Source organism: Dendrobates tinctorius, unplaced genomic scaffold (genome assembly GCF_039654945.1).
Source record: "Dendrobates tinctorius isolate UK_male_01 unplaced genomic scaffold, ASM3965494v1 ptg000029l, whole genome shotgun sequence".
Taxonomy (NCBI): domain Eukaryota; kingdom Metazoa; phylum Chordata; class Amphibia; order Anura; family Dendrobatidae; genus Dendrobates; species Dendrobates tinctorius.
Window position 1 is genome coordinate 46,916,449 of NW_027361697.1, and position 25,123 is coordinate 46,941,571.

Here is a 25,123-nt window from a genome sequence, read left to right on the forward strand (position 1 = left end):
TAGGCAAAAACCCCGGGACCCCTGCGATGTCCCTCAGACTAGGGGAACCCTGTCTGTCCCTCTACCCAGGGTTTACACTGAAGGTGTGCCTGCCTGAGCCTCCAGCCTGTCCCTGTCTCCTGTCCAGCCCTAAGCTGAACCCACCTCCTTCCACCCAGTGAGGGGACCAGACACCAGACCCCACAAATACGTATGGACAGGGGTAAAAGAAACACCACACAGTTAATACACAAGGGAATACAATAATGTGCAAGGGCAACCAAATATATATATAACAGATTGGAGAAAGAACCACTGAGGGATATACTGCACCAGATATCAGACGCTCCAACACCACCACTGCTGACCGGTATTGCTAGCACTAGGCTAAAGCTATAGTCGGCGACGCCCATAGTCAGGACGAACTATTTAAAGACCAAGGGCGTGGCCCAGCCCTCAGCCAGCATGACAACCTGGTTAACCCTATCCCGACTGGAACAGAATACCCAACAGGGTATTACCACTGTCTGCCGGACACCCTGGTGTGAACAGTGTCCGACATGACACCAATACATTTTAATTCTTTAAGTAATGAATGTAAGAACATAGGCTATTGTTCAATTGCCAGTTTATTCCTCAATATTCCATATCATTCTACAACTAGCACCACCTCGTTTGCTTGATTGATGTCTCTTCTGCATGGTGACGTAAATTAAGTTGGAACTAGATGGATAGTGTCTGATTTACAAGCCAGGAATAGGCTAGTAAAATAGATTCTCCAAACTGTAGGTCAGGGTGAGCAAAAGAAGTTGATGGCGCAGTGTGCATGACTGGCTGGGCGGTATGTGGATCATCACGGACCAGGACAGTAAAATGTACGAAACCACAGATAGACAAGCTGGGCAGGAAGCACCTGAAAACACCAACCTAGGCGTGTGGATATACATAACTGAAGATGTATAGTAAATCCAGGACATACAGGACAAATAATTAATAGCAGTGCAATGTGCCAGCAGCAGATAGATAGTCCATGGCAGAGATATAAGCAAACAAAAGAACAAATGGTAATGGCAGACAGAAGTGATGAACAAGCAAAGTGGAATTTTATATACAGAGACAGGGCCGTATTTAGAGTTTGTGCTGCCCTAGGCACTTTTCGTGCTGCCTCCCCCCCCATTGGCGAGTATAACTAATGCAGACACTGTCGGCCGTGACTTAGGCTACTTTCACATCAGCGATTTTTGCCATTCGCGGCAGATCCAGTAGTTTTTCCGCATCTGCCGTGTAACAAATCACTTACGGCAACACTGCATTCGGCCTCATTCATTCCCTATGGGACTTGCAGACATGTGCGGCACTTGCAATGTTGCTGCGATTCGGCAAATGCAGTACTTGCAGCAATGGAAAAAAAATGCTGCTAGCAGTGTTTTTTTGTCTCATCGCAAATGCAAAACTGCAAGTACCGGCGCCAGATGTGTATCTATGCCTTGTGGCACCTGGGGCAAGAACTCGGATCGGCGCCCCCCCGCACACATGCAATTTGCACACTTTGTCATGTACCGACGAGCTGCTCTCCCTAATGCTCTCAATGTCCAGTGAAAAACTGAAAGATGCAGGAAGAGCACCTCATTGTCACAGGAGCATAAGAATGAAAGTCGCATATGAGTGAAGTGTCCATGTGATGACTACTGGAACCTACAGAGCTGCATCCTGACATTGCAGGCTTCTGAATTCTCACAACGAATGCACTGCACACTTTTAGGATTCTCCCGTATCGGTGGCAAGAGTGCGCGGCCGTGTCAGCACAAGCACGAGATTTGTATACTTCTGGCCACATTCTGACTAGATGTGCCCGGCCTCGCTCCGTTCATTTTCATTGAGTGAGGCCACACATGTCTAGTCAGCATGTGACCGCATGTATGTAAATTACCGGCACGATTGAATCCTAACAGCGTTCAGTGATCACTGTGAGAATTCAGAAGTCTGCAGTCACATAGAATAACTGCAGACTCAGCACAGACCTGGACAACCCCTTTAATGTTCCTTACCTAAATAAAAACAAGAGAATAAGTCAGTATCACAAATAATATTTACATCCTTCCAGGTACCTTATAGATGATGTTGTCTCTTTAGTCGTCCTCCTTCCTTTCTTCTTCTTGTCCAGACCCCATAATGAGTTTTCTCATCCACATCTCATCTTTGCAGACTTCCATCTTCTCCAGTCTTCTGCACCAACACTCCACATGATGCCCTAAAAGATAGAAGTGTCATTATAATGCTCCTAAATGAAAATATCTGCAATATACTGTTTCCTCACTGTTCCCCTCCCTCCTCATACTGTCTCCTCTAACATCCCCCCTGTTCACCATACTGTCTCCTCATATATTTACCCCCTCATTCTCTAAACTCTCTGCTCACACATACCTGACTCCCCATACTGTGTCTGTACACATGCCATCACCCTCACTCCCCATACTGTGTCCAGTGTCCACATACATTTTTCCAATGTCCGCAAGCAGCCTTCACTACCTGTCCCTGCACCTTGCTAGCTCATCCCTAAGTTCACACAGGGCATTTTTGCAGCTTTTTTTTCTGCAGCAAAACCTGATTTCTTGGCAGGAAAGAAGCTGCAGCAAAAACACAGGTTTAGGTACATTTTTGGTGCGGTTTTCATCACTTTTTTCAAATACTCTGCAAAAAAAAGTCAACCAGCGAATTTGAAGCATTTTTCACCATCCATTCAAGTCAATCGGTGAAAAATGCTGGAAAAATGCTGAAAGAATTGACATGCTCTTTGTGAAAAAACACAGAGCAAAGCATAAAATACTGATGACAAAAAAACTATGTGTGTATGAGATTTCTGAAATCTCATAGGCTTTGCTGGTAATGGAAAAAGCAGCTAAAAAATAGCATAAAAAACGCAGCAAGAAAACACTGCAAAAAAGCCCTGTGTGAACCTACCCTTAAGCTTTAGAAAAACAATTTATTAACTTAAATATTCCTATAATAATGAGGACTCCAGGTACAAGGACACCGATCAATCCTCGCCCCTCACGTGTTACTAGTATTCCTGGCCGCACAGGCTGCTGAGATGCAGCCCATACAGATGGCGCCCCCCGCTGGGAGCTCCTGCAGGCACAGTGCTCATCATTAGGGAATCTCTGCAGGTTAATTATTAGGTAAAAATGAAAAACACAAACACCAGCACCGGACCCCGCAGCCGAGCGCATTCTGGCCCCTATATTATGTCACAGGCTGATGAATCTCAGTGTATCGCGGAGGGGCAATGTATGCTGGAGGTGGTGGGGAGGGGGGAAGCGCACGCTGGGGGTGGTGGGGAAGGGGGAAACGCACACTGGGGGTGGTGGGGAGGGGGGAGACGCATGCTGGGGGTGGCGGGGAGGAGCGGGAGGCACACTTGGGGTGGCGGGGAGGAGCGGGACGCACGCTGGGGGTGGTGGGGAGGAGGGAGACACACGCTGTGGGTGGCGGGGAGGAGGGAGACGCACACAGAGGGTGATGGGGAGAAGGGGGACGCACGCTGGGAGTGGCGGGGAGGAGCAGGACGCATGCTGGGGGTGGCACGCACGCTGGGGGTGGCGGGGAGGAGGTAGATGCAAGCTGGGAGTGGTGGGGAGGATCGGGATGCACGCCGGGGGAAGTGGGGAGGAACGGGATGCATGCTGGGGGTGGCAGGGAGGGGCGAGACACACGCTGGGGGTGGCGGGGAGGAGGGAGATGCACGCTGGGGGTGGCGGGGAGGAGGGAGGCGAACGCTGGGGGTGGCGAGGAGGAGCGGGACGCACGCTGGGGGTGACGGGGATGAGCGGGATGCACGCTGGGGATGGCGGGGGACTCATGCTGGGGGTGGTGGGACAGGGGTCATTTCTCAGAGATCAGGGGGTTTACTCTTCCCTACCTGATCATGTACAGCCTCTAGGCAGCGACCACCATATACAGCACGGACAGTGGCGCTGGGTGACATCAGTGCCTGCCACTCACCTAGGCTATTTCCCCACACAGCAGTGACAAGTGATCAGAGGCCCCTGCACCATGCATCACACGGGATGCATCACCCCGGTATACAGACACGACACAGCCCGGCAGGTGTGCCACTGCAACCCTCCTCCCCTGCCTGGCCTGCAGGCAGCAGCACACCACACTCGTCGTCATCCAGGCCTCATCATCTGACACTGAGTCCCAGCCCTCCTGAGCCCGGGCTGTCACTGCCTTAAACACATGCGCACCTCAATACAGCAGAAGAATCAGAGGAGCTGGACCATGGATGGGCACGGGATCCGAGACCCTTGCAGCAACTGGAAAAATGTGGTGGGACGGCAGGCCGGAAGAATGAGGTGGGTGGGTGGCCCGGAAGAATGAGGTGGATGGGCGGGCAGGCCCGGAAGAATGAGGTGGGCGGCCTGGAAGAATAAGGTGGGCGGGCGGGCAGGCCCAGAATTTTTTAGGCACCGGGAGAATGAGGTGGGTGGGCGGGCAGGCACGGGAGAATGAGGTGGGCGGGCAGAGGGTGGGCCAACCCCAGACTTAATTAAAAAAAAACTTGCAAACTTGTTCAGGTGCCGCCCCACGCAACCCTGGTTCCCTATGCATGTGCCCACGGGTGCCTAATGGTAAATAAGGCCCTGTACAGAGATGAATGCACACCATTGCATCAGCATTGTAGTGTGAACAGCACTATTAATATTAGAGAAGAGTGTTCTATGCATACAGAAGACAAATGGTACCACTTGTCTGAGCAGGGACATAAATTCCGAAACATGATAAATAAGCAGGAGTTTGATGAAGTGAGTATCCATGTAAGAACCAACCCAAATCATGTTCTCCTGGTCTCAGCCACCCCCAACAGCCAAAACCCTGGAGATTTTCTGGCACTGAGAGATGCAATACCCTTATTTCTCAGCGCCGCTAAAAAGCTAAAGGCCGCTTAACTTTAAGTTTTCTTGAATATCTTAAATATAACACTGAAAAGTGGTAAAAGCATGCAAAAATATTGTATTTTCTAATATATTGGCTGAGATATTTTACATTTTTTGTTGCATGTAGAAATGCTTTCAAAGAGGGCTGAGACCATTTTCACATGGGCTTTTTTGGTCACTATATAAAATACCACTCCTGGGTTTTTATTTTCATTGCTGGAATGGCATTTTAAATGAAAGCCTCCTGCCCCTGTTCTTAATCTCACCTTCCAGCGGTTTCACCTTTCACCAATGCTGCTCTGGTCCTGGAGTGCCTTACATAGTAATATAGTTACATAGTTAATAAGGCCGAAAAAAGACATTAGTCCATCCAGTTCAGCCTATAAAATTCTGTCAGAATAAATCCCCAGATCTACGTCCTTCTAAAGAACCTAACAATAACTGTAAGATACAATATTGTTACGCTCCAGGAAGACATCCCGGCCTCTCTTGAACCCTTCGACTGAGTTCGCCATCACCACCTCCTTAGGCAGGGAATTCCAGATTCTCACTGCCCTAACAGTAAAGAATCCTCTTCTATGATGGTGGAAAAACCTTTTCTTCTCCAGATGCAGAGAATGCCCCCTTGTGACTGTCACCTTCCTTGGTATAAACAGATCCTCGGAGAGATATTTGTATTCTCCCCTTATATACTTATACATGGTTATTAGATCGTCCCTCAGTCGTCTTTTTTCTAGACTAAATAATCCTAATTTTGCTAATCTCTCTGGGTATTGTAGTTCCCCCATCCCCTTTATTAATTTTGTTGCCCTCCTTTGTACCCGCCTTTGTACCCGCTCTAGTTCCATTATATCCTTCCTGATCACCAGTGCCCAAAACAGTACACAGTACTCCATGTGCGGTCTAACCAGAGATTTGTACAGAGGCAGTATAATGCTATCATCATATGTATCCAGACCTCTTTTAATGCACCCCATGATCCTGTTTGCCTTGGCAGACGCTGCCTGGCACTGGCTGCTCCAGGTAAGTTTATCATTAACTAGGATCCCCAAGTCCTTTTCCTTGTCAGATTTACCCAGTGGTTTACCGTTCAGTGTGTAATGGTGATATTGATTCCTTCTTCCAATGTGTATAACCTTACATTTATCATTGTTAAAGTGCATCTGCCACCTTTCGGCCCAAGTTCCCAACTTATCCAGATCCATCTGTAGCAGAATACTATCTTCTCTTGTATTGACTGCTTTACATAGTTTTGTATCATCTGCAAATATCGATATTTTACTGTGCAAACCTTCTACCAGATCGTTAATAAATATGTTAAAGAGAATAGGTCCCAACACCGACCCCTGCGGTACCCCACTGGTCACAGCGACCCAGTTAGAGAATATACCATTTATATCCACCCTCTGCTTTCTATCACTAAGCCAGTTACTTACCCATTTACACACATTTTCCCCCAGACCCAGCATTCTCATTTTGTGTACCAACCTCTTGTGTGGCATGGTATCAAACGCTTTGGAAAAATCAAGATATACCACATCCAATGACTCACCTTGGTCCAGTCTATAGCTTACCTCTTCATCAAAACAGATTAGATTGGTTTGACAGGAGCGATTCCTCATAAACCCATGCTGATATGGCGTTAAACAGTTATTCTCATTGAGATAATCCAGAATAACATCCCTCAGAAACCCTTCACATATTTTGCCAACAATAGAGGTTAGACTTACTGGCCTATAATTTCCAGGTTCACTTTTAGAGCCCTTTTTGAATATTGGTACCACATTTGCTATAAGAAATAATGGTTTGTCTATTACATTACTTAGTTCTCTTAGTACTCGTGGGTATATGCCAACCAGACCCGGAGATTTATCTATTTTAATCTTATTTAGCCGGTTTTGCACCTCTTCTTGGGTTAGATTGGTGACCTTTAATATAGGGTTTTATTTGTCTCTCGGCATTTCACCTAGCATTTCATTTTCCACCGTGAATATCATGGAGAAGAAGGTGTTTAATATATTAGCTTTTTCCTCATCATCTACAACCATACTTTCCTCACAATTTTTACTGGGCCTACACTTTCACTTTTGATTCATTTACTATTGATATAGTTGAAGAACAGCTTGGGATTAGTTTTACTCTCCTTAGCAATGTGCTTCTCTGTTTCCTTTTTGGCAGCTTTAATTATTATTTTAGATAAAGAATTTTTCACCTTATAGTTTTTTAGAGCTTCAACGGTGCCATCCTGCTTTAGTAGTTTAAATGCTTTCTTTTTACTATTAAATGTCCCTCTTATTTCTTTGTTTAGCCACATTGGGTTTTTGTTATTTCTTGTCCTTTTATTCCCACAAGGTATAAACCACTTACAGTGCCTATAAAGGATGTTCTTAAACATTTCCCATTTATTATCTGTATTCTTATTTCTGAGGACATTGTCCCAGTCAACCAGATTAAGGGCATCTCTAAGCTGGTCAAACTTTGCCTTCCTAAAGTTCAGTGTTTTTGAGACTCCCTGACATGTCCCCCTAGCGAAAGACAAGTGAAACTGTACAATATCGTGGTCGCTATTTCCTAGATGCCCAACAACCTGCAGATTTGTTATTCTGTCAGGTCTGTTAGATAGTATTAGGTCTAAAAGTGCTGCTCCTCTGGTTGGATTCTGCACCAATTGTGAAAGATAATTATTCTTGGCTATTAGCAGAAACCTGTTGCCTTTATGGGTTTCACAGGTCTCTCTTTCCCAGTTAATATCCGGGTAGTTAAAGTCCCCCATTACAAGGACCTCATTATGGGTTGCAGCTTCATCTATCTGCCTTAGTAGTAAACGTTCCATGATTTCTGTTATATTTGGGGGTTTGTAACAGACCCCAAAGAGAATTTTGTTACTATTTTATCCTCAATGTATTTCGACCCATATGGACTCAACATCCTCATTCCCTTCGCTAATATCTTCCCTTAAAGTGGACTTTAGACAACACTTAACATAAAGACAAACCCCTCCTCCACTCCGATTTTTACGATCCTTTCTAAACAGACTGTAACCCTGTAAGTTAACTGCCCAGTCATAGCTTTCATCTAGCCAAGGCTCGGTTATTCCCACTATGTCATAGTTACCTGTAGATATTTCTGCTTCTAGTTCTTCCATCTTGTTTGTCCGGCTTCTGGCGTTTGCGAGCATGCATTTTGTCATGATCCCAGTGCAGGTTTTTGAGCTGCACACCAGGGGTTAATGTCTGGAGCTCTGTGCAGGTTTTGACCTGCACACTTGGGGTTAATGATTGTGGCCTCTTTCTGGTTCTGGGAGAGCTTCATAAACCCCTGGGTAGCTTCAATCTCTGCCAGTTATACTTTTGCCTTTGGCCGAGAGTACTGACCCCCGTGTGCCTGTATATTGCTATAGCTTGTTTATATGGTTCTGACCCGATTCTGTTTCCCGTTGTGAGTTTGCCTGTTGATTTTGTACTGCGTTATTATCTGTGTATGACTCATTGCCTGTGACTTGACTACTCTCTGCTCGCCCCTCTTGTACCTTGCAACTATCTGTGTATGACTCATTGGCTACGTCCTGACTATTCTCACTGTCTATGCCCCTTGGTAACTTTGTCTCGCAGTTACTCTGCTAGGAATTGTCTTGCAGCTCCTAGCTCTGTGGAGTTTAGGCCACGCCTCTAGCAGTCACGTGCTTCAGGTCCTGCGGGTGTGAAGTACACATCTACTCGGTTGCTGCCCGCTCCACCGGTATCTTTGAGCACTGTTCGCTTTACTCAGGACACGCGCACTGGCTCAGTGAGCAAGTTCAGTGCGGTGTCTCTGACATTATAACTGGCTTACATTTTTTTTTTTTTTTTCTCTCCTCACTTCTGCAGCATGGACCCAATGTGTGCTTTATCTGAGCAGGTGAAAAGCTTGACTCAGTCACTGCAGAAGCTTAGTTTGGAACACCAAGCTCTGGCCCAGTCCCAATGGCGGGTTGAGGACTCAGTTCAGGGGGTACTTTCCGCAGGCTTCCAGCAGGTGGGGAATAGAGATGTCATTTTAGTCCCACCTGAATCCCCGGTTAAATTGCCAGATATATTTTCTGGTAACAAGGATGATTTCAGGGCATTTAAGGAGGGCTGTAAGTTTTTTTTTTCTTTGAGACCCTGCTCCTCTGGGGATGAGAAACAGAGGGTGGGGGTGGTGATGTCCCTGCTTAGGGGGTCCCCACAAGCCTGGGCATTCTCGCTGTCCTCTTCTGCCCCTGAGAGAATGTCTGTGGATGCATTTTTTGAAGCCTTAGGGCTTATTTATGATGAGCCTGATAGAGTGCGGTTGGCTGAGGACAAAGTTATGAGTGTCTGTCAGGGGGAGCACTCGGCCGAATGGTTCTGTACTGAATTCAGACGTTGGGCAGCGGAGATTTCCTGGAGTGATGCCGCCCTTCGGGGGCTGTTCTACAGAGGCCTGTGTGAACGTCTGAAGGATGCTTTGGCACTCCATCCTCCGCCTGACTCCCTGGAGGATGCCATGGTCCAAGCGGTTCGCATGGATCGCAGGCTGCGGGCTAGAGGCATTATGCAACGGGAATCGACCTTATTCTTCAGTAGAGATGAGACCCAGACTCTTCCTATGGCTATGGAGGTGAGCGCTGTCACCTGTGAGGGAAAAGAAAGCCCGGGAAAAAGAGAGCGCGTCAGTCACAACAGCGGAGAGCGGCGCAGCAGCAGAAGTGACACCATGCCGCGGGATTACCAGGCCGACAAAGAAAAATTCAAGTCTTTCCTGCAGGAATTCTACAAGGATGATGAGTTGGGGAAGAAACACTTTAAGTACGGCACCCAGCTGGCTAACATAGTCCACAGAGAACAGGTGGGTCTGTACATTGACCTCGATGACCTGACAGAAGAAGACCCCGAGCTGGTGGATGCCGTCTGTGAGAACACCCGCAGATACACCAATCTGTTTGCGGACGCAGTGCAGGAGCTGCTGCCCCAGTACAAGGAGAAGTAGGTGGTGAACAAGGACTCCCTGGATGTCTACATCGAGCACCGTCTGATGATAGAGCAGAGAGGCAGAGACCCCACAGAGATCCGGGACTCCCACAATCAGTATCCCGCAGATCTCATGCGCAGATTTGAGTTGTACTTCAAGGCTCCCTCCACTTCCAAAGCCCAAGTCGTCCGCGATGTGAAGGCCGACTCCATTGGAAAATTGGTGACTGTGCGAGGAATTGTCACCAGAGTGACGGAGGTGAAGCCCATGATGAGGGTGGCCAAATTTTGGAGGGCGTTCTGTATGAAATTGGGCATCTCACTCTCCTTCTCGTCGGCATATCACCCGGAGAGTAATGGTCAGACAGAACGCACCAATCAATCCCTGGAACAAATTCTCAGGTGTCTGACCTCCGCCAGACAGGAAGATTGGTGTGATGCGTTACCGTTGGCTGAATTCGCTTTTAACAACCGGGTGAGCCAGTCCACCAACATGTCCCCATTCCTGATTAACTATGGCTTTAATCCGCATTTTGGGGAGTTTTCTCGGGTGGATTCCAGTTGTCCAGGAGCAGAGGGGTCCATTCAACGGTTAAAAAACCTCTGGGCTGAAGTCCGGCGTAATATCTCTCAAGCCCAGGGGAGATACAAATATTTTGCGGACAAAAAGAGAGCCTCGGGAGACATGTTTCAGGTGGGAGAGAAGGTTTGGCTCTCCACGCGTAACATCAACTTAAAGGTACCATCAGTTAAGTTGGGACCAAAGTTCATTGGTCCGTACGAGATTATGGAGATAGTCAACCCTGTGGCATATAGGTTGCGTCTCCCCGCCTCCTTAAAAATATCTAATGTGTTCCATAAGTCTCTGTTGAAACCAGCAGGATCTGTCAAAGAGAACTCTGAGACTGTTGTTCCTCCAGTGCTGGTGGAGGGTCAATTGGAGTATGAGGTCGGACATATTGTGGACTCTCGGCGGGTGCGCCGCTCTTTGCAGTACCTGGTCCACTGGAAGGGATATGGACCAGAAGAGCGCTCATAGGTCCCTGCTCGCTCGGTATATGCAGATCGCCTGGTTCAGGCGTTCCATGCCAAGTACCCGGGGAAGCCTGGGGGTCCAGAGGCCCCCCGTTGAGAGGGGGGTACTGTCATGATCCCAGTGCAGGTTTTTGAGCTGCACACCGGGGGTTAATGTCTGCAGCTCTGTGCAGGTTTTGACCTGCACACTTGGGGTTAATGATTGTGGCCTCTTTCTGGTTCTGGGAGAGCTTCATAAACCCCTGGGTAGCTTCAATCCCTGCCAGGGGACACTCAGGGGTCACCACACAATGCCAAGGGCGAAAGTATAACTGACAGGGATGGGAGCGTCCTGAGGCTATAAGAAGCCTCCCCCAGAACCAGGGAGAGGCCACAATCATAGCCCCAGGTGTGCAGGTAAGCCTGCATCGGGATCACAACCTTTAACCCCAGAAATGCCAGTTATCAGCACTGGTTCCAGACATTAACCCCACGTGTGCGAGTCAAACCCGCACTGAGATCATGACAATTCATCAGTATAATATCTGGTTTCATGTGTCTAACGTTGTTCTTCGCATCCCCTCTTCTTCTAGTTTAATGCTCTCCTGATGAGTGTAGCGAGTCTTCTGGCGAATGTGTGTTTCCCAGGTTTGTTGAGGTGTAGTCTGTCTCTGGCGAGGAGTCCATCGTACAGGTAATTCACACTGTGGTCCAGGAATCCGAATTCTTGTTGTCTGCACCATCGTCTTAGCCAGTTGTTCGCATCAAGGATCCTGTTCCATCTCCTGGTGCCATGCCCGTCTACTGGAAGGATAGAAGAAAAAACTATCTGTGCATCCAGTTCCTTTAGTGCCAGTGCCTTCTTGTGCCCATAACTTCTGACTGGCTGGACGTTAAAAGTTACGTCACTAGAGCTCAACACAAGTCTATGAGAGCCAGAACAAGGCCAGAACGAGGCTCTCATAGAGATCTGTTGAAGAATAACCTCCAGCTTGCTGGATGAAACAGTGGTCACTTCTCGCCGGAGACCGTCAGGAGCAATGATGGAAAAGGATGAAGGCGGTAGCAGGTGAGTATGAGACAAGAGACAGGGTATTACACTTAAAACACCACTCCGGTGGTTAAATAAAAAAAAAAATTGCTGCAGTTGTGCTTTAACATCAATTCAGTACTTGTAATCCAACACTAAAACAGAGAAAACAATATATAATATAATGGAAAGATTTACACCTTTTCCGTGTTTTGGACTCATTCCTGGTTTTAGATTGCAAATATTGATGCAAAATACTGACCAAGAAACTACTGCATGAAAGTGGCCTTAGTCTGGAGCCAACGGAAGACAGCTGAGAAATTAGTCTTCTAGTTACTGCATGTACAAAAGGTACAACAGGAAAACAGCTTGCACAAGAATTATGGCAGTGATGAAATATTATTCCTTAGGTATGTGTGATAGTAATGAATACTGAACCAAAGACATAATTAAAAATTGCTTACAAACATATAATGATATAAGTTATCGGCAAAGTGTCATTGTATATTAATGTATATGTAAATTTATGTACAATTGTGGTTGCGTTATTTTGCAGTTTATTAAGGGTAAGAAGGTAATGAAACAGATCAAAACATACAATTATAAGGAAAAAAAGGGCTTCTAGCAAAACAAATTCAATCTAAACCAACAAGTAATGATCAGAAGTAAACAAATCAATTAAAGGACTGCCACGTTCTGCACTGTAACACTTAATTAAATGATGATTTAAATCCGTAACCTGTTTGTTCTCCTCTGTAAAATCTCATTAGTACTGTTTTCATTTCTACATGCAATACACCATTAACTTATTTCAACAAATATTAACATTATTATGCTCGAGACTGATCATTATTCTGAATATTCATAATTGTCCTCATACATAACAAATAGTGCAGAGAAGTGACAACAATCATGGCAACCAATCAGATCCCTTTTCTTTTTCATTACACAATTGCTCTGAAAAGATAAAAGCTAAATTATGATGAACAGGTCCGATCATGGTCTATACTAGTTTTCTGAATTATGCCTATAATTCATTGTTGCTGTCTATGGTGACCAATCTGGAACAGGAAAGATATATATATCTTTCTACCGTGTTAGCCAGTAGATAGAAGAATATTCAGAATTGAGAGTCCTCAGTGGATGATACCTTTTAATGGCTAACTGAAAAGATGGTAACACATTGCAAGCTTCCGAGACTACTCAGGTCACTTCATCAGGCTAGACTAATACAAAATCTGAAGAGTCACATATTTATACACAAGACAGCACAGAAATAACGCAATAGATAAGACAAGTGATGTGAAGCGGAATTGTCATTATGGGAGAGGGATAAATATAAATATTGGAACAGTTCATAGATAAGCAGTGTGAAGGTTTTATTGCCCTCTGATTGGGGCCTAGTTCTGTGTTGTGTAATGACCCCAGAAGGTCTGAAGAGAAAATTCCTTAATTGATGTAAAAAGACATAAATCCATGAGACATATTCATTCCTGCAATGAGAGTGTCAAAAGTTTTCATAAATTTGTATTCAGAAACTCTTCTGTGTCTCTGAGACTTGAAGTTACCTTTTAAAATAAGTAATTTAATGTCCATCATGCTGTGGCCAGGGATACAAAAATATTTTTGCCACAGGTAGATCCATTCTTTTTTCTCTTATTGTGTGACGATGAGAATTCATCCTTTTTCTCAGGTTTTGCCCGGTCTACCCAACATACAGACCCCCAGTTGGACATTTAGTACAAATAATTAAGTACACCACATTAGATGTGATGCAGCTGAAAGTACCTGGGATCATGTAGTCCTGATGTGAGTTGGGGATCTTTATCTTGTCCGTGGTCATTATAAATGGACAGGTTTTACTTTTTTTCTGGTTGCAAGGAAAGGTTCCTCCAGCTGTAGGAGAGGACAGGGAGCTTCGGACAATGATGCTTCTTAGATTTGGGGGCTGCCTAAAACACAGCAGTGGGGGGTCTGGAAATATGGATTGTAATCGGGCATCTTTTTGTAGTAAAGGCTGTAATTTCCGTGCAGCTCCCCTTAGCACCTCCAGATTTGGATTGTAGGTGACCACCAGAGGCACCCGGTTATTTTCTTCATTAGATTTGTAATGTAGCAGGTGATTCCTTGGCATTCTGGTGGCTCTTGTAATTTGGTTTTCAATTGTTCTTGGATGGTAGCCCTGATTCAAAAAAAAGGTCTTTCTGAGGCGACCAAGTTGTTCATCTCTATCCATTGGGTTGGGGCATATACGATTGTATCTGATTGGTTGGCTGTAGACAATAGATTTTTTTATGTGTTTTGGATGGATACTGTCCCATTTACGTTATGTTGGACGGTCAATTGGCTTCTGATACAGAGATGTCTCTATTTCCTCAAGGGGTGAAAGGAAGGAAATCTCTGAAACGCGTGTTGGGGTGGCGGAGACAGCGAGATGCTTGAATCTTCACTCTCTGGTATGTTTATCCTTCTCGGGTCTTTTTTCATATATTTATAACTATTTAATATGCTGACAACTATTGAAATCTTGTCATGATGTCATGCCCATGTACTCTATGCACTTTACCTGACTTTGTGACATGTGATATATGCCTTCTGTTATTACTTATTTATGACCCTTGTACAATTGATGTTTAATTTAAAAGATATGTACCTTAAGTACCTCTCGGCTGTCCTACCACCTTTGTATGGGGATTCAGTTTGTCACTTTTATCCTGCATGCTTCTTACTTGGTATATCTAGAAAACAGCAAAAGAGCAAAAAGGTTTACCGTCCAGGCCTCCAGACAAATGCACTATCAGGATGCAGTGGACCCATATAATCAAGATAGCAACACAGGTGCAAGAATACTGATGAATCAACCTCTCACAGCCTACCAATACAAGGAGGGGGCAGTTGCCTGGTATGTTAATGCACAATAAAAAACTTGTATGCTGAGCTGTTCACACTATGGCCATGCACAGCATCCAGGCCAGCCTAGTAGTGACACCCTTCTATTAGCTCAGGCGGGCTGCCCAGCGCTATCAAAATGCATGCCATGTGAACAGACACCGCAGTTTACAAGACCAAATGGGCCCAACTGCACCCTGAATAAAAAGTGCAAAAAACACATTAAAAAATGTGGAGTATTAGCTGATATTTGGCCAAAATACGTGAGCCCGTAACCTGCGCCAAAGGTCTGCACATTTACGGGTACCTAACACTAAATCCTAACACTGAAATAGCACAGTGTTAGGATTTAGTGTTAGGTACCCCTAAACGTGGAGACCTTTGGTGCAGGTTACGGGCTCACGTATTTTGGCCAAAATATCAGCTAATACTCCACATTTTTTATGCGTATTTTGCACTTTTTCTTCAGGGTGCAGTTGGGCCCATTTTGCCTTGTAAACTGCGGTGTCTGTTCACATGGCATGCATTTTGATAGCGCTGGGCAGCCTGCCTGAGCTAATAGAAGGGTGTCACTACTAGGCTGGCCTGGATGCTGTGCATGGCCATAGTGTGAACAGCGCCACTTACAAGTTTTTTATTGTGCATTAATATACCAGGCAACCGCCCCCTCCATGTAATGGTAGGCTGTGAGCGGTTGTTTCATCGGTATTCTTGCACCGGTGTTGCTATCTTAATTATATGGGTCCACTGCATCCTGATAGTGCATTTGTCTGGAGGACTGGATGGGTAAACCTTTTTGCTCTTTTGCTGTTTTCTATTATTGGAGGATTTTTAAGTTCTCTTCATTACTTGGTATATCTAATAAAGTTTTTTTCACTTTTCAATATACTATTTCTCCTGGACTTTTTCATTGCGATTTTTCTTGTGGTTTTTCTTATAGATGTGCAGTGTGTCCTGCATTGTTCGCTACGTAAGCTAGGGATATGGTTTCTATGATGATTATTATATACATCTATTTGTGACATGATTCTATTCTATCCCATTAGCTTTTTGTGTTGCTACTGTTTCTTACCTTTGTTTTGTTGTCTGGGTCCCCAAGTGCAAAGGACTATTGCTTTGTCTTTTTAATTTGTCTATTTTATGCATTAATTAAAAAAAAATTGTGCTTGTATCTCTTAATATCTTATAGCATATTTACACTTTTATGGATATTGGTTGTAAATCTAAATGTTTAAGATTGTAGCAGCGTATGGTTACTGTTCTTGGGACATGTATGTTTAATTAAATTCATCATGGTGTGCCTATTTAACTCAAAATTTAATGAATTAAGACCATAACTTTATGGGAACCTAGTAACCAATATAAAGTCCTTCAAATGTCATTTCAATAATAAGAGGGAATAAAAATTTGTACAAATTGTAATAGTTAATCAGAACTAATGCAGATACGTTATTACTAATAGGTTAATTCCTAGTTGCCATAGATTTTAAGCCTACCCTAAAAATACCTACTGTATTTGTAGGCAGACTATTCACGTCTTTTTAACATTCTAACTTTTCTTAGCTCTACCTTACCAGATTTTTTCCTCAAGGTCTATTCTCCCATTTATTTCCTTCCACCTCCATGCAATCAGTAGCGCTAGGAACAGCATATGCACCTCTTTAGGGTAGTTTCACATTAGCGTTTTTGTGCGCTGCCTTTGCGGCGCATCCATGCGCATGCATCATGCGCCCCTATCTTTAACATGTGGGGCGCATGGACTTGCGTTTGCACGCGTTCGTATGCGTTTTGCAGTGCATGCGTCTTATGGTCGAGTGCGTCGTGTGTCGCCAAACGCAGCATGGTGCATTTTTCTGGCGCCAATTTTCAGTCTATAAATGCATGCACACTCTTGCGCACAGAGTGCGCAAAAAACGCATTAAAATCTATGGGAGCGCTTATGTGCGCAGTGACATGCGCACGACTGCGTTAGCGTGCGCTTGCGTTGTCTGAGCAGGGACTGTCTAGACCAACCGCCCAAAAAAGATACATAAATATAGTGGGAGGGCATTGTTTGCACTTCATAATTCTACTGACTCTGGAGAGGACAGCACAGCTTTGGGACATGTAAATGTACCAGCTAATGTTTGTTTTTTTGTTTTTTTGCACTGCAGTATATTGTAATTTTTTTTTGGTGAAATTTTTCTTGCAGAATTCAGGAGGCTCATGGCATCAACCAGTGAGAATTCCCACAGTGGACAACCAAGGGAAGTGAGTACATTATCAACTGTTTGTAAGTATTCACTGTCACTTCTACACATGTAAAATTTTATTTTTTCTTCACAGAGCTCTTCAAGTGGTGAGGAAGGACAGGAGCAGCCAACTTGGGGCCGAGCATCAGTGGCAACATGGAGTGTAAGGGTTTTTTTTTTGTTTTTTTTTTAACCCCATGATGAAGTCTGCAGCAGTGCCTGTGACAGATCGCTGCTCTGTCACATTGATGTGTGATGTGACAGATCAGCGATCTGTCACATGATGTTATATGTCCCCCCTGTGACATTGTATGTGACAATGTAAAAAAAATCGTCTATAAAAAGGGTATAAATAATTTAAAAGAAATTGCAAAAGAAATTTAAAAAATTAAAAAAAAAATATTCCACAATAAATTCTTTATTTGAACATTTAAAAAACATAAAACACTAAAATTACTTTTTCTTCACAGAGGTCTTCAAGTGGTGAGGAAAGACAGGAGCAGCCAACTCGGGGCCGAGCATCGGTGGCAACACAGCGTGTAAGTATTTTTTTTTTTTTTTAACCCTATGATGAAGTCTGCAGCAGTGCCCGTGACAGAGCAGCGATCTGTCACATGACAGTTATGTCCCCCCTGTGACATTGTATGTGACAATGTAAAAAAAATTATTTATAAAAAGGGTATAAATAATTTAAAAGAAATTGCCATTATCGCCCCATCCGTACCGACCCGCCTTATAAAATTGTCCCATTAGTTAACCCCTGTAGCGAAACCCGTAAAAAAAAAAAAAAAAATTGAAAACAAAAAGATAATGCTTTATTATCAAACAAATAGTGCTATATTGCGCAATCAAAAAGAGGAATATAAATAACGATGGTACCGATGAAAACGTCATCTTGTCCTGCAAAAAAAAGAGCCGTCACTCAGCAAAAAAATGAAAAACTTATAGCTCACAGAATCTAGTGATACAAAATTAATTATTTTTATATCAAATTGTTTTAATTGCATAAAAGCAGCAAAACATAAACTACATAAATTAGGTATCGCTGCAACCGTACTGACCCAAACATTAAAACTGCTATATGAATTTTACCGCACGCGGGACATTGTACCCCCAAAAGAATTTCTGGAAATGATGGCTTTTGTTCATTCTGCATCCCAAAAATTGTCAAAAAAAGCGATCAAAAATGTCACATGCCCGAAAATGTTACCAATAAAAAACCGTCAACTGGTCACGCCGAAAATAAGACCTCACATGACTCGGTGGGTCAAAATATGTGAAAATTATAGCTGTCAAAATATGGTGATGCAGAAACTATTTTTACAATAAAAAGCGTCTTTTATCGTGCAACAGCTGTCAAAAATAAAACCCGCTCTAAATAGTAAATCCAACCCCCCCTTATCACCTGTTATGGAAAAATGAAATGAATGCAATTTTACCACTCATGAAGTACAATATGTCACGAGAAAACAATGTCAGAATCACCAGTATCCATGGAAGCGTTCCAGAGTTATTACCTCATAAAGGGACATTGGACATAATTGTAAAAATTGGCAAGGCAATTTACATGCAAACCACCCTTGCGAGTAAATGGGTTAAAATATTATATCATTCAAACATTCATGTCTTTCTTTCATTTCTAGGTTCCACAGCGGGACGAGGAGGAGGAGGTGAATAATGACCTCCTCATCACATCTGTCCATGAACGGATTCCGTTGTGGGACAACCGTGATCCTCTGCATTCCGACGCAATGGTGATACGGCGGCTGTGGAACGAGGTGGCCAAATCGCTGTGGGATGGATGGGACAATGCCTCAGCTAGTGGTCAAAAGGACTTTCGTAAGTATTATGACAATGCTGCAATGATAGAGTTGGCCGTGATCACACAACCGTGTGTGATGTGATGAACTCCTGCGAGTTTATTGCATCACATACGGTTGTTTTATCATAGCCAAAATTACTATTGTTACAATTTTTTTTGGTTCCTATCACAGTGAAGAAAGTCAAAATTAGATGGCGTTCCATGAAGGACCGCTTCAATAGGGACCTGAGGCAGGAGGGCCAGGTTCGAAGCGGTGCTGGGGCAAGGACCAGGAAGTATAAGTACCATCGTCTCCTCAGCTTCCTGAGACCGGTCCTTGCTCGCAGAGTGTAAGTATTTTCTTGTTGGATTCCATTGTGTTGTGTTTACCTAATCAGAATTTTTATATTCCACAGGAGTTGGCGAATTTAAAATTGAAATTTTTGTATAGTAATGTTTCCTTTTCTTTTGTTTTCACAGAACCCATAGCAGCACCTTAGAACCTGGACCGGCATCAGGATCTGTCCTTCATGAAACGCCATCGGACCCGTCCCAGACATCCCACAGCAAAGGGGTAAGTAGACCTGCAGCACAGTCTGGAGAACCGGCAGCCGGTCCATCCGGTCTTCCCCTGTCCGAGTCCTCTGCCCCTCTTTTTTATGGCTCTTCCCACCAGCGGCAGCGGGGCTCGGACAGGCCACTCATGCCTGAGTTTGTACATTTGGGCACGGTCTTCCAGAATTGTTTCAAGGCGCTGGGTGATACAGTGCAAACTGTTTTTTCCACTGTCACCCGACGCCTTGAACATCTGGAAGTCGAGCTCCAGAGACCGGCAAGACATTTCTTTAGTGCCATAGAGAAGGGCATGTTGGAAAAGCTAACGCCGGAACTCCAGCTTACTGTGATGCAGGCCTGCAATGCAGCATATGTGAATGCTATGCAGCAGACTTGGTTCATGCAGCCACCACCAGCGGCAGCCTTTCCACCAGTACCACAGCTGTCAAGTCTAATATCGAGTTCTGCTGCATATCATTGTGCGTCCACCACCATGCCCACAGCCGCCCAACACCACTACACCATGCCGGGTGCTGGGGACCGCCACTACACTGCTCCGTCGAGTGCTGCTCATGCAAGGATGTCCACCACCACCAGGCCAGCACACCACACAGACCAGACGCTGGGTCATGGTCATACAAGGAGGTCCACCACCACCAGGCCAGCCCACCATACCGAGCAGACGCAGGGTACATTGATCACACCCACCACCAGGCCGTGTACCCAAACACAGCGGAGCCACCGTTCAAAAAAAGAAAAAGGAGAACTGTCCATGTATCTCCACCATCACCTCCTACACCATCACCCCCTCCAGCATCACCAACCACTTTGTCTTTACCTTCCCATGTTTCACCTCCCAATGTGTCAACCTCCAGTATTCCTGAAGTTCCAGCAAGCATACTTGGCACATCCCCTTCGCCAAACCCAAATGAATCTCCCACTTAGCAATTCCCCTTTTTCCCGTAAATATCCACCTTAGTATCAGTAATTTTGACAAGTAAATGTTTTTTTTTCACAAACCAATGACTGTTCTTTGACTCTCCTATCGCCGGCAACACACTGTGCGCCGTATAGACAAAAGATTTTTGACACCTCATATTTCAATGACAGTTCCAATGTACAATATACTCCTCTACTTTTCTTTGTTTTTAGCTCGGCAGCTTTAGGTATCTTTCATTGTGCTATGAGGTGTCCAAAACAACACAAAGATGAGGGGGTCAGGTCACCTTGCCAGTTGTCGGCACTATTGCAGTCAGGATAGTACATTTTTCTACACTTTTTTTTTAAATATGTTATCAAAATTTCACATGTGGAGGTAAATTTCACCAGGTGTAATGAAACATAAAATCGAAAAAATTTTTTTAAAAAAGGTGTATTTTATTGGTAGCAACATTACCAAAAATGGTAGTAGGTTTTTTATGAACAGCACAAAAAAGTAAATAATAAGCCCACAAACACTATACCATTTGATCTTGCCATGACAAACTCCCAACATCGGAAACAAAATACGCCGCAAATCTATCCCTCATTTGTCCAATTTCAACTGTTGACCTCTGAGGGTGGTGCTGGTAATTGGGCAATGGGTTAGAAATAGGTTCATCAAGTAGAACGTTGGGTCACTCTTTAGCCATTATTTAGTTGTGGAGAGCCACACACGCCTTGACCACCTCATCCACTGTTTCAATTTTTAGATTAATTGATGTTTGCAAAATGCGCCATTTTGAGACAAGGATACCAAAGACGCACTCCACAGTTCTTGCCCTGGACAGTCTGTAGTTAAAAATCCTTTTAGTATGGTCCAACTCACGACTGGAATATGGTTTAAGGAGATTGGTGCAAATCTGAAAGGCCTCATCCCCAACCACAACAAACGGCATTGCAGGTCCTTAAGTGTTGGGAAAAGGTTGTGGCTGAGGGAAATTGAAATTATTCAGATATAATCATTGGCCCATGTCTGAGTCTTTAAATGTTCTCGAATCATTAGCACATCCAATTGATCCGATGTCCACGGCCACAAAGCTGCAGTCCGCACTGGCAATGGCCATGAGCACTATTGAAAAATATTTTTTATAATTGAAGTACTGAGATCCAATTCTTGACGGTTTGGTAATCCGGATATGTTTGCTATCTACTGCTCCAATACAGTTGGGAAAATCACAAAATTCTTGGAATTTTGCAGCTTTGTCCTTCCATATTTCCATGGTGGGTATTGGTAAAAATTCACCACGAAGAACGTCCCACAAAGTCCGGCAGATGTCTGCAACAATCCCAGAAAGTGTTGAAATTCCTATCCGGTACTGAATATGGAGCAATGTTAATGTCTCTCCAGTAGCCAGAAATCTAATAAATATAGAAAAAAAGAGAAATAAAAAAAATATAAGTACATTGCCAAACAATAATAATTATCGGAGGCAGTTAGTTTGAAATATTACGTACCGTAGCGTCACCAACAGACGCTCCTCAGCAGGAATCGCTCTCCGGAGCTGGGTATCCTGCCTGGTGATGGCTCCTTCAACGCGTCAAAGCAAATAATGAAAACTGTCTTGACACATCCTCGTGTAGTCGTAATATTTGTCTGGATTATTTAGCTCGGTGAATAAAGAGTGGTAAGCTGCAAATCTCTCCCGGACTTCCACAATAGGGTGTCGCCAAAATCACGGACGCTGGCTTCTCCGTCTTTCTCTCTTCCGTTCTTCGTCACAAGCTACAACAAAAGCAAAAAACAAGCAAAAATCCAAATCAAGATTGTGGTACAAACTGTCCATTTGAAGATCCATCTTGATGCAGGAGACAGGAGAAAAATTGGAGGATTCCTTCTCTGCAATGGTATATTTACAGTAATCCCATGAGACATGCCCACTTGTGTCCCATTGGTTGTGTTTTTATCATTGAATTTCATCTGTCCTATTTTTTTCTTCGATCGCATGCGCATAAAAATGCAAACGCATGCAAAAAACGCATACGAACGCGTGTAAACGCTGTGCTTTTAAGCGCATGCATCAAGCGCATGCATCAGAAAAAGCGTGCGTTGTCATGCATTTTTCACGTGTTTTTAGGTGCGCATGAAATGCAGCGCACAAAAACGCTAATGTGAAACCACCCTTAGATACTGGCTGTTGATTGGTTAATGCAATTTTATACGCTATCCTTATCCATTATAAAAGATAGCTGGATCATATGAAACAAGAACTTTTTAACTTTTGTGGCTCACCTATCTTCTCATAGATTATAAAATTGCCAGCACAGTCATCACTCTTCCTTTTTTTAATTGTTAAATTATGTGTAACTCTTAGACTTGAGCAAATCTTTGGAAATTCATATTTTCCAGCTTTGCTCTTTTCTGCCAGGAAATTCGATGTGCAGCGAATCAAATGCACTTCAAAGCCTCCAACTGCCCTGAAAAGACATGTATGAAATTCTGGGGTTTCTTAAGACTATTAATTGTCTTTCAAGCTCCTTAATGCAAGAAAAGCCTCAATAATAATACATTTATTAATATATTACAAACAGGTGCTTCTCACAAGATTAGAATGTCATCAAAATGTTCATTTATTTCAGTTCTTCAATACAAAAAGTGAAGCTCATAATTATAAAGAGTCGTTACAAACAGTGATCTATTTCAAGTTTTTATTTGTGTTAATGTTGATGATTATAAATTTCAAAAAACTGACCGTCACATCCAAGCATGAACTAAGTGTGAACAGGTGCTTACCCAGAGTCACCAATTCATATACACTCAAACAAATAAGGCAGCACTCTGTAGCGCCATAGCATGCAAATATGAAATATGAAAACTGAATTGCATTACTTAATTAGAAATATGAAAAATTGAGAATACGTAGCGCATAAATTGGCCAATTCATGTGTACCTGGAAGCCACGTTAAGGAGATTCTTGCTTCCAGGACCTAACCTAATGCCAATCCTCTCTTAGACTAAAGTCTTCATCTGTATAGGAACCTATTGTGAATCCTCTCTTAGACTGAAATCTATATCTATATGGAAGGGTAGTGGACCTGCTGTGATTAAAAACGCCTGAGGCTAAGAGGTGGAGTGCTCATTCACAAGGCTAATGAATACAAATTTCAAAAAACTGACCGTCACATCCAAACATAGTGAGCGGGTATACTAGAGTGACGAGTATTCTCGCTCATCACTAATCAATACCAAAATCAGTGCAGCCGTCTACCAGGAAATTTTAGCGCAACTCACGCTTCTGTCTGCCGACAAGGTTTTTGGAGATGAAAATTTCATTCTCCAGCAGGACTTGGCACCTGTCCACACAGCCAAAAGTACCAATACAGTAGCTGGTTTAAAAACAACAGTATCACTCTGCTTGATTGGCCAGCAGTCTTGCCTGACCTTAACCCCAAAATGAATCTATGGGGTATTTTCAAGAGGAGACCAGACCCAACAATGCAGACAAGCTGAAGGCTGCTATGAAAGCAACCTGGGCTTTCATAACACCTCAGCAGTGCTACAGGCTGATCACCTCCATGCCACAACGCAAAAGGAGCCATGATCAAGTATTAAGTGCATTTACTGAACATACATTTCAGTAGGCCAATATTTCAGATTTTAAAACAATTTTTCAGGCTCATGTTATAAAGTATTCTAATTTACTGAGATAATGACTTTTGGGTTTTCATTGGCTGTAAGCCATAATCATCAACATTAACAGAAATAAACACTTGAAATAGATCACTCTGTGTGTAATGACTCTATATAATATATGAGTTTCACTTTTGTATTGAAGATCTGAAATAAATCAACTTTTTGATAATATTCTAATTTTGTGAGACACACCTATATATATTGCTATGTGTTAATGTAACATAGTAACATAGTAAGGCCGAAAAAAGACATTAGTCCATCCAGTTCAGCCTATAAAATTCTGTCAGAATAAATCCCCTGATCTACGTCCTTCTAAAGAACCTAACAATAACTGTAAGATACAATATTGTTACGCTCCAGGAAGACATCTAGGCCTCTGGATGATGACCAGTTCCTCACACACTAATTTACATTACAGCTGATCTGTCACCCACTATTTTTACAGTGAATTTAATGTTTTATGGATTTTTCTCACTATCTCCAATCTATATGATTAAACTGTAACCTATGTCATCCTCTGACTATTCTGATTCATTAAAAAATGGGTGCTCCATTTTCTGCCTTTGCTTTTATAGAGACTATGACAGTCTGTGCTAAACAAAACAAAAGGTGGTCTGTAAGGACCACATATACGACCAAACAGTCCATCAATATAATAAAATGTCAATCTTTATTGAACAGGTATACAGAAGCAACAGTGTCAGTGAGTACAACCATCAGGCACAAAATTGCCATAAAAACACCAGGACGCCTGAACCCCTATTGTAACCAAATGTCCCCATACACCTGGTCATTGACCAAAAAAGGACCATAATGGTTCATATAAATAGTTAGTAATAAAGTGCCCATGGCCACTGGCCCTAATGTCTCAGAGGTTACCATAATAAACACCGCCTGGTAAATAATAATAATTTGCAGAGTAACAAATAGGGTGGGTGATAATACCTGTAGGGAGTCCTGTGCAGGGGCTAGGGGTCAGCGCAACTGCCCAACGCGCGTTTCGGAGCACATCCTTCGTCAGAGGCTCTGATAGTCTGTGCTATATCATGCCATGTGATAGCTGCAAGGCATTATCGGGCAGTGCCCAAACTCATATTCTCTTTAT